We start from the raw sequence: 14,950 nt of genomic DNA on the forward strand, positions 1-14,950 counted from the left end.
CTAGATCCCCCAAGTCCCCCGCTCCGTGCTTCATTGTCTTTATTGCTTCACATCCATGGTGCCAGGCCAAAAAAAGACTAGCCAAAGCTCTAGGTCCTTCAGCTACGAGACCAGTCTTTTTACCAGGAGAGAAGGGCAGGGAAAGTACCAGGCAGGATGGAGAAGAGAAGCACTAGCCTCCTCCTCGTCTGCCTCCAACGTGAGCAGCTGGTGTTTTCAATTAAGCAGTGATTGAAAAGACCACCTCTCGTGCCAAGAGATGGGACTGATCTAGCGGGAAAACAGAGCCAAGGGTCCTGATCTCAGCTCTACCAACTGACTGTGTCCACGCCAGGTCGCCTCCCCACTTCTCTGTTCACTGTGATCATCCCTCAATGGAGACAAGGACAGACTTTCCTCCCAGGAGGGTCTGAAGCTGAACTCAGTTCCCTGGCGATCCAGTGGTGGAAGGGGCTTCGGCGGCACACAGTGTTAGCGGTGGTCTGACTTCTCTCCTCACTTATGGGCACAAGCTTGATAAATGCATACTGGGATCTCGTGGTATCTCAGCACACAAGGAGGACAGAGAGAAGAGTGGCGTGTGCCCATGAGGAGAGGGGCGTTGTTTAGTACGTGCCGCTGGGAGGGACCTGCTTAGGGTGTTTGCCTGTTAGAATATCTGGGGCAGACCTCACTGCAGCTGCAGGGTGGTCAGTATCTCAACAAATCCCAGCAGGTCACCTGACCAACCGTATATCCACTTTGTTCCTACATGACTCACCAGTGGGAAAAACTACCCCACTGGACCCCAGGACTAGCTCCTGCCAGCCCATGCCAGAGTCTGACTCACCCCGCCCTGAACATCCACCTGCTTCTGATGGCCCGGCAGGTCTGTGACCTCTGCACAACTGGCAGATCCAGGGGAGCTGCATCCAGACCCTTCCCATCACCAGCCTTACCAACACAAGGCCCTCTCCCCCTACAACAGCTCACCTCAGCAGGCCCCTCTCATTTGCCCACTCCTGTCCTCTCTGCACCCTCCTTCCCTCAGTGTTTCAGCAGCAGGGGGCTGCCTCTCACCTCACCCAGCTCCAACTGCTTCCAGACAGACTAGAAGCAGAGGCTCTGCTCCGTACAGGTGAGCAGGGAACCTCTCCTCCTACCCGCTCCCCATGCTGCCCGGACCCTCCAGAACGCTGGGGCAGCTCTCAGTACCACCACTCTCCCGGGTAACTCCTGATGGAAGCTGAGGTCCCAGCTGTCTCCTTCCCTGCTTCCGATGTAAGCGCTCTGTTCTCCCTGCCAGTGGTTGTCTAAACCCCGGCACTAAGGGCCACCTGCAGGCAGGGCTTAGGTGAGCCCAGTCTGAAGTAGTAGCAAACCCAACAAGTGACATTTCTACAGCTGAGCCTGGTCTCTGCAGGACCACATTTCAGCCCTGCCCAGGTGCCCATAGCTCAGGGCAGTCATGCTCCTCCCTCCCCCTAGAGTGAGCAACAGGGATGGATCCTCTGCTCCTCGTCTCCACCTCTGCTGCAGCCCTCAGGGGTAGTGGAAAGGGGTGTGAAGAATCCCTGGAGCTGCACCAGGAGCAGAGGTAGGGCTGGGGGGAACAGATGTGGGGACTGGAGGAGGCAGAGGGACAGGCACATGGGATGTCACTTTCATTGCTGTAGAGAATAATGGACCGCCCCACACACACACCCCACTTTAAGCACTGCCCTCCCCTGCTCTTTGCTCTCTCAGAGCTCCTCAGTCAGGGCCAGAACTTTGCCCCTACGGCCGTAAGCTTCAAGTCATCCTAGTCCTTGAACATCCATCTCCTCCTATGCAGGCAAAGCTAATTACTAGCTCCCTCAAGCCAGGAAGTGGGGCCAGGTTACCGCCCCACACAGCCCCTGCAGACCCTCCATCAACCACCGTCACCACCCACCCAGCTCTACAGCCAATTCTAATGCCCGCTCCTCATTTTCAGAACTCTCCTGACTCCACTTTACCTTTCTGCTCTCCACCACTGCCTTCCTAGCCACCTGTTCTGCTGCCTGCTCTCACCACTTTCCTGCGCTTAGTCTCCTTCCTGCCCCTCTCTATGGTGTGGGCAAGGGAGGACGGACCAGACAAAGAAGGGAGGAAAACCGCTTGCTCATTTGTGCTGCTCTCTGTAGCTGGTGCTCTCTCTCTACCCACCTACCAGCTCCCTACAGGCCCTTGAGGCACATCCTCTCTTCAAATCTCATCTTAAAGCTAGGCCAGAGAAAACCAGAGTGCTCTGTGCAGGATGTTATCGAGTCATCCAGCCACTATAGGGTTAATGAGCTGGCAGTGGAAACACATGGGCTAAGCTGGAGTCCATAGGAGCGTCTCTTTTCTTTTTGGCCCAAACTACCAGGGAGAGAGGCGAAGTGATGTGCTATTACGGCTGATGTTACAGCACTTACCTGTGTCTACCCAAGTCTGTGAGGAGCAAAGGGAGCTGGCCGGACTGGCATTTGACCCTGCTGGCAATTGTTGGTTTATCAGTGAAGCCGTTTGTTGACGAAATCCAAGGGGTGCTTTGGGATTTCCCAATGCGCAGTCAACCCCTCCCTCTCTGTAGCTGGGGCTGAGTCTCTGCCCAGGAAGCAGTTTGTGATAGCATGTACGTAGCTATTGGATCCAGAGAGCCCAGCCTGATAAAAGCCATTGCTGGTTTCTTTGTTCTAAGGGAGAACCTCCTCTCCATCTTCACCTAATTACTTTCTTATGCAGCAGTGGAAAAAATGCTTAGTGTCTAAACCTGACACTAAAGAATTATCAGTGCCATAAACAAGGCTTAGAAAACAAAGAGCTGGAGCCCAAGGCTTTGCTCAAAACTAGATTCTGCCGAAACGACTGCAGACATTCTTCTAGCTCCTGCCCTGTTGGGGCGTGAGCACAGGAGGTGCTGCCACTGCTGCTCCAATTTGTATCAAAGAATAAATCTGCTCTTTGCCCAGCTGATTAAACCTCTCTGGGTACCAGCACCAGCCCAGAACCACCAGTGGGCCAGGGAGAGTTAAGGGGGGTGAGGGGATCAGTTTCCTTTCTGAGAAGGAGAAGGAGAGAGAAGTATAAAGCAAGCAAAGCAATTAATGGTCCCATTCCTCCAACATCTCACACAGGCTGCTTTGCCTCCTAGGGAGCCAGGCCCAGGGAGCTTGCATAACTTTTAAAATCATTTTTACTCCCTGTTTACAATAACCCCTCAGCAGCTGGACATTAAACTCTTTCCATCGTTAAATGTGTAAACACTAGCTTGTTATTGTAGGGATGCTCTGGAGCCACACCCCCCCTTTCTGATTTAGAGTTGCTCATGAGTGTGGGATATGAAGCTGTACGTTCCTGCTTTGTTACTGCAGAGTTGCTTTTGGGCACCCTGGGCTATGGTGGGGGTTCTTGGGAGCATGAGGCTGAGCCCCCTGGCTTGTTATTGCCATTTTGCTTAGGCAAGCTGTTCCTCTCTACACATCTCCAGCACAGGTGCTATGCAAACACCTGAAGCCTTGATTACAGCCACAGCGGTTGGTAGGTGTGGGTCGAGAGGCAGTGTTGGTTCAGCCCACGCTGCAGGCTAACATTCAGCGCAGGGCTCCGTGTGCTGCCCTCTAGGCATTGGCACTTCTCTGGCTGCAGTGACTCATTTCATACTCGTCCTGTCTGTCAGAAATGGGGAAGCACAGAGTCCATGGGGAATTGCAACAGGAGTTGGATTTCAATGTGCTGCTCAGCAGACAAACATGAAATAGCTCAGTTCTCAGGAACTCCCCGGACAGCAGAGCTTGGACAGTTCAGGGCGATGCACCTACAAGATGAAACCCTTGCAGAGATTTGCTTTCTCATCATCGTTCCACTGTTAGACAACAACCCTGAATTTGACAGATGATCTCTGGTGACTGGGCCATCTGGCCATTTGCTGCTGGGAACAGAGGGCTTTTCGAGGAAGTTAAGGCAGATTAACTAAAGATGTGAATTTTGCGTCTTAGATAAAACACATTAAACTCCTGCGTGGATGCTCTCATACAGATGTAAAGCAGCCTTAGTTCATTTCAGCTTAATTCACTTTTTCACTTTAAATTCACACCTTTAGTTATTTGTTAATTTTCCATGTAGACAAACACTTAAGTAGTAGTGCTTGGCATCAGCTCAGCTTAGCTGCAAACATCAACAGCTCCTAGACCCAGAAAGGCAGTGTCTAAAGAAAGAACAAGCTCAGAGGCTGACCTAGATGGGCACCCCCCATCCCCCCAAAAAACCCACATGCTTTCCAAGTCCCAGCTGATGTGCTGCCACGAAGCAGAGGACAAGACTGACCATGGAGACACCACTGGATGAGTGCGTTCTTCAGAGCAGCATAGGGGACAGATGGAGCAGAGTGTAGCTATGCTGGTGTTGCGATTCTCCTTTTCCTACAGGAGAGAGAGTTGCTCAAGGGGCAGAGTTAAGGCCACTGCTAGAACAGAGCGATGTGGGTGCGTGAAGTGTTAGGGAACTCAAGACAGGAAGAACATGGAGGCTGGATTCACCTCCCAGCTGAGGAGGGCAAGGTCCAATCCTGAACTTCAATTTTCCCTAGAGGGATTAGCATGAAGAATCAATTCCCTTTTAGCCCTCAGGCCTGTGGGAGGGAGGTCCTTCAGGGCAGAGATGGTGGAGGCCAGGGTCCCTTTAGCCCTGGATTCAGACATACAGAGTTTATATATTTCAGTGCCACTGCATTCTTGCCCTTTGTGACTGCATCACCCCTGCAATTTGACTCTAAAGCTATATAGCACCTGGGATTCCCACTCCCAGGGACAGTTGGCCCCCAGATGTGGCTCCTGGTGCCACATTCTTTAGATTAATTAGCTCCTTTTCATTCTCTGCAGAAAGGTTCAGAACCCACATGTGCTTATTCCTCCACTGCTGAGCACATCCATAACACACTGCAGATGGGATGCATTCCATAGATACGGGAGCTGGCTGCTGAGAGGAAAAGGAGAATGTTTTACTATGTACAGGGCTGGACAAAGCCTACGGGGGCCCTGAGTCACAGCCTGCACTCCCTCTGGTAGAACCCCCCCACGCTGCCACTGTTGGTAGGGAGTGGAATCAGCCTTTTGACACATCGCACGAGGTTTTATCCCTCAGCAAATGGAAACGCTCAGACCTTCTTTAGGGTGCGGTAGGTAACATACACCATTAGAAAAAAGAACGAGGAGTACTTGTGGCACCTTAGAGACTAACACATTTATTTGAGCATAAGCTTTCGTGGGCTAAAACCCGTTTCATCGGACGCATGCAGTGGAAAATACAGTAGGAAGATACATACATATATACACAGAGAACATGAAAAAATGGGTGTTGCCATGCACGCTATAATGAGAGCAATCAATTAAGATGAGCTATTATCAGCAGGAGAAAAAAAAACTTTTGTAGCGATAATCAGGATGGCCTATTTCCAACAGTTGACAAGAAGGTGAGCTTGTATCCTACTTAATTGATCAGTCTTGTTATAGCGTGTATGGCAACCCCCATTTTTTCATGTTCTCTGTGTATATATGTACATCTCTTCCTACTGTATTTTCCACTGCATGCATCCGATGAAGCGGGTTTTAGCCCACAAAAGCTTATGCTCAAATAAATTTGTTAGTCTCTAAGGTGCCACAAGGACTCCTCGTTGTTTTTGCTGATACAGACTAACACGGCTACCACTCCGAAACCATACAGCATTAGAGGCATTCAAGATGTTATGGGACCATTCAGAGAACAGATGTCTCACACAGAGACAGCAGATGCAACCTCAGGGGAGCTGGCCAGGGCCAGGGCCATGGCAATCAGACAAAAGTACAAAATGAAGAAAGCCCAAGAGCCAGTTGGATAGGACCCTGCAGAGAGGACACCACCAAGCAGCAGAGACAGCTTCAAGACTCAATAAAGCATCCAGAAAAGCCTCCAAGGATAGAACTCCAGGCCCTTGACTTTGCCATGAAACACACAGCTCAGCGTGTTTGGATTACGGGACACTGTTCCACTAGAAACACGACATTCCCACTATGCAGGTGGGCAGCTACTGAGCAAGAGGGGAGTAGCTCCACACAGAGAGAGTGCAGCCACATCCGCCAGCTCTCAGAGCCCCAGAGCACACTCCAGCCTGGGGAAGAGCTCTGCAGGCAGACTAGCCATATGTGTCAGTGATGGGCTGCTGTCAGAAACAGAGGAGAGAAGCTGTCCAGCAGCTCTTAGTCATGAGCTGGGTTTGTTGGCTTTAGCGTTCCTTCTGCTTTCACTTAAACAGGACCAGCCCCAAGACGGAGGAAGGAAGGAGGCATAGGCCAACCATTTGGGTGCCCCATGGCTCGGCACTTTGGGGATACTGTTGTCTAAACATGTGTGTTCACATTAACACTGGCTCAGACCACACACAGGGAAGGAGGTTAGAACACAAGAAAATATACATAAACATGTCTATACAAAGGAGGGAGAAACCTGGGCAGCAGGAACAGATGAGAGACCCCTAGGGACAAGAGTGAAGAGCAAGTCAGATAGGAGCTTGCCATGTGATACGGCTAGAGAAAGGCGCTGGTGAGGCTGCTGTTTGAAATCCAGCGGGCTCCTTGTTTAATGATCACACTGATGTTTATTTCGAGCCTCTTTGCTCCATCACTGACTATTCCCACCAGCAGCTGGAATGTGACTCGAATGTAACCAATGCAGTATAGAGAGAACATGCCTGAAACAATAGTTCCAAGAGAGGGGTGTGCTCCCCATTTTCTAGCTGGGTATGTATATAGAGAGGACAAAGAATGGACAGCAGCACATGTCTGTCTCTGCACTGCCTGTAGAAGGACCATGAAAAGGACAGAAAGAATTTGTTTTTTCTGCATCTCGGTAGGGTGCTAACTCTGACGGCTGCCTCAAGAGGACAGTTGAAGCATCAATATTCATTGCACAGGTGGAGGGAAGAAAGGAGGAAATGAGCCTTAACTCTCAAGAGGCCTGAGAACAGGAGACCAACTTTAGGATATGCAGCAACCCAGACAGCCTGTGTTAGTGGAAGCCTGGCCCCTTTGATCTTCCCCATCTGTTTTTTGAGGAGCAGCTCTCCAAGGCAACAAGAACACTCAGAAGAGAACAGACCCAAGCACTTCAAGCAAGATGGACAAATATCAGTGACAGAGAAGAAACAGGAGGAAAGTCAGGGCTCAGGTGGAAAGTCTTCTTCTGTTTCACTATATTAAACTTTTCTAAAAAAAACCATTGAATTTCTTCAGTACCATCTTAAGTATTATTAAAAACAAGAACAAAACCACCATTCACCACTTTTTGAACTCGTGCTTCAGATTAAAGCTGTTTCATTCCTTTTCTCTTTTACCAAACAAGGAGTGACGGCTTTCCAGTTCCCTTAAAGTAAAACACTCCGCTTGGCTGTCCACCAGTTTTGGTTTAGATTGGGAAGCTCGTAAGTCACCACCATGGCAGTTCAGGTTAAAAGAAAAGCTAGTTGTTGACAAGGTGGATTTTCAGCAGGTTGATTCTAACCATGTTTTTTAGTTTGTTCGTGCACTCTGCCAGTCTGGGACTATCAGTCACCCCCACTGCAGAATCCTAGCTGATCTGCCGATTTGGGAGCTGAACCAGCAGAATGAAAGGTCAGACCAGTATCTCAGCTGACAATTAATGGCAGAGTGATTTTGAGTCACTGCTAAGAGCTCATTAATAAATTAATACTGGGGGTGAGCAAACAACAACATTGCTATTGGCTGGTGGATTTGTGACATCAGAGGTAAGGAAGTCAGTTGTCATGCAATTAGGGAGTTTGTAGTTCATTTGCATATTACAATCCCATTGGATAAAAGGTGGAGGCACCAGGCTGGGTTTCCAGTTTCCCAGCTGTGACTTCACAGGCTGGGGAACCAGCTCCCCAGCTACATCACACTAATGCAAAAGGACTCTCTTGCTAGCAGCCAAAGGGTTCTGCTATTGCCCTTTATATACCCATGTGTGTGTGGCACACTCCTGCAGGGCCTGAAACAAGGTCCAGTGACTGTTATGGTTTATCCATGGATTAATCTTCAAGCACAGTTAACTGGATTTAGCATGAAGGACCTAGAAATGGCAAGTTACATGGCAAACATGGGCAGCTGCTATGTGAGGTGCAAAGCCGCTTTGCACTTCTGCACAGGGTCTGGTCACCAGTTGCTGCAAAGGGCTAGAAGCTGCAGAGAGGCAGCACCCATTTCCCATGTAGATGGGAGCCGCCTCCCCACCCCTCACCCTGACTCAGATGACTGAATAACCAAAAAATAGGGATATGAGGTGGAATCAGGGATATTCATACCACAGCTCTGAATTGCACCTAGTGGCCTGGAATGTTTGCTGGTCATTACCCCAGCCCTGTCCTGGGCTCAGACACTCTCAGCCCATCCATTTCACAGTTTTCTTTCTTTTCCTCCTCCCTCTTCCCACTCTCTTTCTGTCCAGCTGACTAGGCAGCTTTCCACAGCCAAGTGCACACAAGCAATGCTAATAGCCCAGGTGACTGTGTGAAATCCCGAGAGACTGGCAAGCCCAGCACAGTAGGGAGTGGTGCCAGAACTAGGGCTAGCAGTCAAGAGGACAGCACTAGCCGTGAGGATAGGAGACATTGCCTCCCCACCTTCCTTGTAACACCCCTCCCCACAACATACCCTACTCTAAGGCCCTGGATTGCGTAGTGGGGCAAACCCCAGAGCACAGGGAGGTGAGGGGAGCTATCAGGACACAACTGGGGACATCCCTGCTAATGCACATCAGTGCAAAGCCAGAGCACTGGACTCCAATGCAGCCTGAACTAGGTTAATCCCCAGACAGTTACTGCTACACTTGAATGAGTGGGGCAGCTTCTGTCCTGTATCAGCCTGGGGGAAGGGCACTCACAGAAGCCAGGGACATAGCCTGGGGAGATCAAAGCACTCACCCCATGGAATGGCACCAAAAGGCAGTTTGTCTTGGGTTGATCAGAAGGAACGAGAGCAGCACCTCAAAGCCCCAACTGTGCGGAGGTCACATCTAGGGGCTTCCAGTGGGTGGGGGTACAGTGCTGTCACTTTGGCTCAGTCCCTTCTCAGCCCCAATTTAATGTCCCTTTCATCTCCTCCGTGGGCAGGACAAGAGGCATTGACATGACCCTACATTTCTTAATTCCTCCACATCTGCTTTCCTAAATGCTAATGGTGTAGTGCACTCCTTGAGACTTACCATGCAGCATCTAAGGGCTCCAGGGGCATGGCTGCAAACAGCCCTATTATTCTCAGTCAGTCCTCACCTCCCACCTCTAGCTCAGCTCTCTCCTTTCTGGTTATGAAGGTGGCTGTGGAATGTATGAGCATCACTGCCAGTGCCTGGCTGGCTAAATTTGTCACCCAATGGTGTATCGGGAGTTAAAATCCACTCAAGAGTGCAGGATCTTGTGGCACTGTGGGAGATGGTCTGGGAAGCATGCTTTCTCCTCTCCAGTCCTCTGCGGCTGCAGCTTTTGTCTACAGTTAGGTCTCCCTTCTTTTATTCCTTGCATCCTAGCTCATGTGTGTCAAACAGGAGCTGGTTAGCAACACAAGCACCTCCCACCTGTCACTTGATGACACTGGAGCATGGCTGTCATTCCTTCCAACAGAGGCCACTAATACTTATACACACACCATTGTGTTGCATTGTCTTCCCAGGAGCTCATCTGCCAATCCATATTCTACATCTCACTCTCTCCCTGGGACTGGACTCTGCTCCTCCCCAGAACAGTGCAGACCTTGGGGATCCAGACCCAGCAGGAGAGCATGCCAACGCAAGGAATCTGATGGAGGTCCACTTCATTCAGTGTCTGAGTTCCAACTGATCAGCATTGTGTAACACGAGACTGTGCATAACAATAAAACAGGTTCCAACTAGCCCTTGCCCAAGCCTCTTAAAGGTACAGTTCCCCACAGAGGACACAAGCTCAGGCATTTCCCTCCTCCACAGCCCAGTTCCCAGATTTCCAGGACAGGGCCTGCCAGGGGTTGGGGACATTGGAATAAATTGACTCACTTTAGCATACATCTTCTTGCAGCAGCAGAGTTGGAGTTGATGGTGATTCAGAGCTGGTGAGAAACAGCAGGGAGCAGATCTCAGACATAGGATCTCTTCCCAAACCCCACAGCCACTGGAGGTGTCAGAATCACACCCATATAGAATGCCACTTACCACCGAGGATGCTGGCCAAACCTAGCTCTGTGCTCCATCCATTAGAGTGATAGGGCCCTCCCAACCAAATGTACCCATGGACATCACTGTGCTGCCCTAGCAACCAGGGCAAAGAGCCTTCAGGGGGCGCTCTGACCCCAAATTAGAGCAGGGTGCTTTGGAGCTGTGGATTTTTCTGTCCTGCTCATTCCAGTCCTCAATCTTCCTACAAACCAAATCTGTGTTGATCTTAACTGTTATTGGCATGCAAACACCTAATGTGCTTTACGCTCCCAGCAAATCTCTCCTACGCTGCATGGTTGGGAAGGCACCAGGCTCTGAGCTCATATGCGGTTTGATGACCCCGCTGGCTTTGGAGCTGCTGCTAGAGTTATTACTGCACACCTGTTCTTCAGAAGAGAATTCACAGACAGGGATCGCACATCTGGTTTGTAAAACAGATGTTTGGAAGTTTATCACAATGTTTTCAAACAGTCTGGACATGGCAGCGAATTAGTCTCAGTTCTGTAGTGGAGGAAGCAGCAGGGCTGGAAGGATGGTCAGTGCCCTTCTTATGCCCCACAGCAAGCTGGACTGGGCTTCACACACAGGGAACCCCCAGAGACAAGATGGCCTGTCCAAGTCACTTCCTGACACCAATCCCGCTCCACCCCATCAGTGAGGCTCTTTCAGCAAAGTGGGGTCTCCCAGGCCCCCAGCTCCAGAAGGATTCACTGATAGGAGAAGCCACATCCAGAAGAGCTGATTCAGCAGCACCACTTCTAGCAAAACAACTGTGGGAAATGAAATGGGTGAGGACTGTAAACAAATCCGCCATGCGGGCTGTGTTCGGGGAGATGGGCCTGGTCTGCCTGATCACTTACATGCAGCATTCAACCTCCACAGAGCCGTGGTCTGGGCTCTGACTCCCAGTAACCTATTATCAGAGACAGTGCCAAGCTGGAGCTAAGGGTTGTTGGCTCTGATAGGAATTGCATCTAATTATTCTCGTTACTACAGGATTGCAAGGCACACCTGCTCCGGTTTCCTTCTCAAACACGAAACTTTAATTCAGTGTTGAAACTTCAATGAGATTTGAGAGCAAGACACAGTATGGCATCCTGGAGCTCCCTCCAGCAGCACAGCCCCTCCCCTTTCAGTAGTAGCTCAGAAGTCACAACATGTGCAGTCACACCCGCGCTAATCAGACACAGGTGCAAGCTAGAACACCAGTTGTAACACTGTTGGATTTCCTCTCTTCCCAGGCATTTCTAGCTATAGAAACAGCTGATAGCTGATGTTTTAATTACCATACACATGACAAACTCAAAGACCACAAGTTGCCAGGACCCACAACATACTGTGTATCTACAGGCTACTGATTTGTACCCTTCCCCTAGTGCCTTCGGCTAGACCCAAGGTGTGCACCGTAGCATACTCATTCACCCTCCCCATACACGGGGTAACTAGAAACACAGTGTCACTGTAACAGGGCGCATATGACCTTCATACCAGGTCTGAGAACATGGCAAGTGCAGTGAGGATGGAGACTCTGGAAGTCCAGCTCTTCATTCACAGCTATAGCAATGCCAGCCTGGCTCCTATCTATTCCCTGCCAGAAGCAGCTACTGCACACATCAGAAATCACTCCTTATCCATCCCCCACCCCACCCCACCTCACTTCATCCTGACTGGATAGAGGCAATTTCTCCTCTCACCCTCTCCCTTCTCTGCTCACTCAGGAGGTGAAGATAATGTCCGGAGACTGCAGCACTGTGCACACCAGGCTGCCATTCCAGGGGATTAGCCTTGGAAATAATCTAGAATTGCCGCCCCATTTCTCTATAACCCATCGGACTATAAATGGGTCCCACCATATTTACTTTGAGACGCTCCAGAGATGCATATTTGGCCTTGTTTTTAAATGCATCTTGTGGAGATCTGGACTCTAGCTCCCGCTCTGCCATGGGTACTGTGCAATACTAAGTACATCATGGCCACCTCGGGGCTTCAGCTTGCCAATAATTCCAAACTTCCTCACTGGAGAGTTGAGGGGATTAACTTGTTTGTAAAGTGCTTTGAGATCCTCTAAAGGACGGTGTTGGAGAAGCTGAGACCTGAAGGTCATGGGCCAAATAAAAGTTTCAACAAGCCCAGCACTCAGCAACCTGCAGCAACAGTAAAAGGTGCATGCACATCACTCCGGTGGCCTGTGCCTGACACCAGTTCCTCATTCCTTACGGGATCTGCTTTAGGGTCGCGGTGCTAATCTTTAAAGCTCCCCATGGGTTGACCCCAGCTCTCACAGAGCTGCCTCACTGTGTGAGACTTATCTTAAGTGCTGTGATCACTGAGGGAAGCTGACAGAACTCAGGGGAAACACACACAGGAGCAGGGGTGAGGAAATTGATCCTCATCTGAGAGTCAAGTGATGAGAACTCTTGCACTGGCGATCTGGTAAGCCTGCCTCCCAGGACATGGTGGACATTCACCTCTTTGCACAGGTCTCCCCACCATACAGACAAGCAGGGTTCCTGGCCACCCTCTCTCTCATGCAAACCCTTTCCAGAAACTCACTTCTGCCACCATTCCTACAAGAAAAGAGCTTTACACGTTAAAGAAACTGATAATGAAAAATAAGCCGGAGTCACTCCACACTGTAGGTCTCCCAGTGGGTCCCGTCTTCTAGGTCTCTCCTTTAGGTTCTGACGGCTTCCAGGCAGGAACTGGCTTCTGCGTTATGTATGCTGGGTAGTACTAAGCACGGTCAGCACAACACAAATAAGCACAGAATGGACTGTGGCGGACCTTCCCTGAGGAAACCAATGAGCAAGAGGCGCTCCACTTAAGGGAATGCCAAAGTCAGAGGTGCAACAAAGGGCCTGGGCCAAGCCGAGCTGCTCTTTTCTAAATAGCACCTCTGGCACCTAGATCCCATGGAGATGGAGGGTGGCCTCCTGGTAAGGCACTGGACACCTGGGTTCAAATGCCTCCTCTCTGTGCCTCAGGTCCCCATTTACAGAATGGCAATAACATCACTTCTTTTCTCCTCCCCAGTGTCTGCACAATCCAAGAGGCCTTGGGATCTTCACTGGCACCTCTAGGCACTACCATAACACAGCCTATAGTAAAGGAGAGGTGTGTTACAGAGGAGGACAATTGTGCTACTGTGCACATAGGTCCCACATGCCTTGCTGCTAGTTGCTTAGGAGAAATGAAGATGTTGAGCTGCACGTTACACTGGGCCGGTATGTGTTTGCTTAATGGATATGGTTGGGCCAAGTTTGCTACAGGTGCAGTGAACTGGACTAGACTTAGCACAGGAGCTTCCACGGGGCCTGGAGAATCTGCGGAGAAGTTAGTATTGGTTCAGACAGAGTGGGTGGAACAGGAGACAACCCTAAAAAAGGGAACTGGGTTTCAGATACAAAGGAAAGAAGGGACTTTCAAGGCATCATTCTGATCTTCTCCTATCCAGCAAGTTTGCTTCTCCCTTGGGCAGAGGCACAATCTGACTGATCCTGGGCAGCTTATTCTTGCCAATGGGGGAGGGGATGTGGCTTTGTGCTACTTGATAAATTGAGCTGGGTCCTCTTTGCTTGCTGGTCACTGGGTCTTTTGTCTCTTCACTCTCACTGAGGGTGAAGCTGACCCACCCTCCCATCCATCAATCTCCGAGGCAGGGTCAGGCCCCCTGCTCCCTACAGGCAGAGCTTTGTTTAAGGGCTGAATCAAAACTTCCTACCCAGGGAAAGCATATCTTGGAGGGGACAAAGGTCAAGTGTGTCCTTCCCAAAGCTGAGGACTCACGCACTGTACCACTTAACAGGGCAGAGATTTCTGAGCCTCTCCTGGGGTTGGGAATGCAGGAAAGGCACTTCCCTTACAGAGATAGGAGAGCTGCCACCACGGGCTACAGGAGAGAAACGGGGAGTGGTGTCAGGGGAGAGAGACAGACAGCATTACCCTTACCCTGAAGCAGGGGCAAGGCAAGAGAGAAGGGAAACCCTTCCAAAGGTGAGAATGATTAGACAGTGGAACATCTCTCCCCACCACCAGGTTGTAGGGTTCCAGCCATGGAGACAGCCACAATTTAAAAAAGAAACAAAAAAACAAACAACCTACACGAGGGATATTGTCTAAAACCAACCAATTCAGCATCACCACCACTTTACCTAAGGGCCTAACTCCATGAAGGCTATTTGCAGTGCTGTAGCTTTAAGACTTCCTTTGAGCAGGTCTGATTAATGCAGTGCTCCAGCTGGCTTAGAACGGCACTCCAATGCTCCCAAGGGTGCTCACACTCTACAGAGCTGCAAGAGCATCAGCTCTGGCCATTGATATGAGAGCACGCTCACATGGGGAGTGTGGGATTAGGAAGTCCCTGCCAGCCTTTCTATCAGATTCGTTTCATGACAACCCTTTTCATTCTTCCAACCCAAGCCAGGTGAGATGCATTAGTTAGACCACAAAGCAAATGCCACCATGACATAAATGCCCCCACATATCTCATGAAGCCACCATCATCACAGCCACTAGGGCACCAACTTCAGGAGCAAAATGCTCAGAGTCTCCAAGAACAGTGTTCTTACCAGGATAGGGAAGAGGGTTCCCAGGGGTATCTTCAAAGGGTCCTCAAATCATTGACTTCAATGGAACTCAGAGGCTCCAAATTAGACATGTGCTTGTTTGCAGGATTAAGGTTTAAGACTGTAATTTTTCTAAGGCCAGGAGCATTTTTTCCTAAGCGTCTGTACAGCCCCCTAGCAGGTTGGCCAGT

This window comes from Caretta caretta, chromosome 6, assembly GCF_965140235.1.
Source record: "Caretta caretta isolate rCarCar2 chromosome 6, rCarCar1.hap1, whole genome shotgun sequence".
NCBI lineage: Eukaryota > Metazoa > Chordata > Testudines > Cheloniidae > Caretta > Caretta caretta.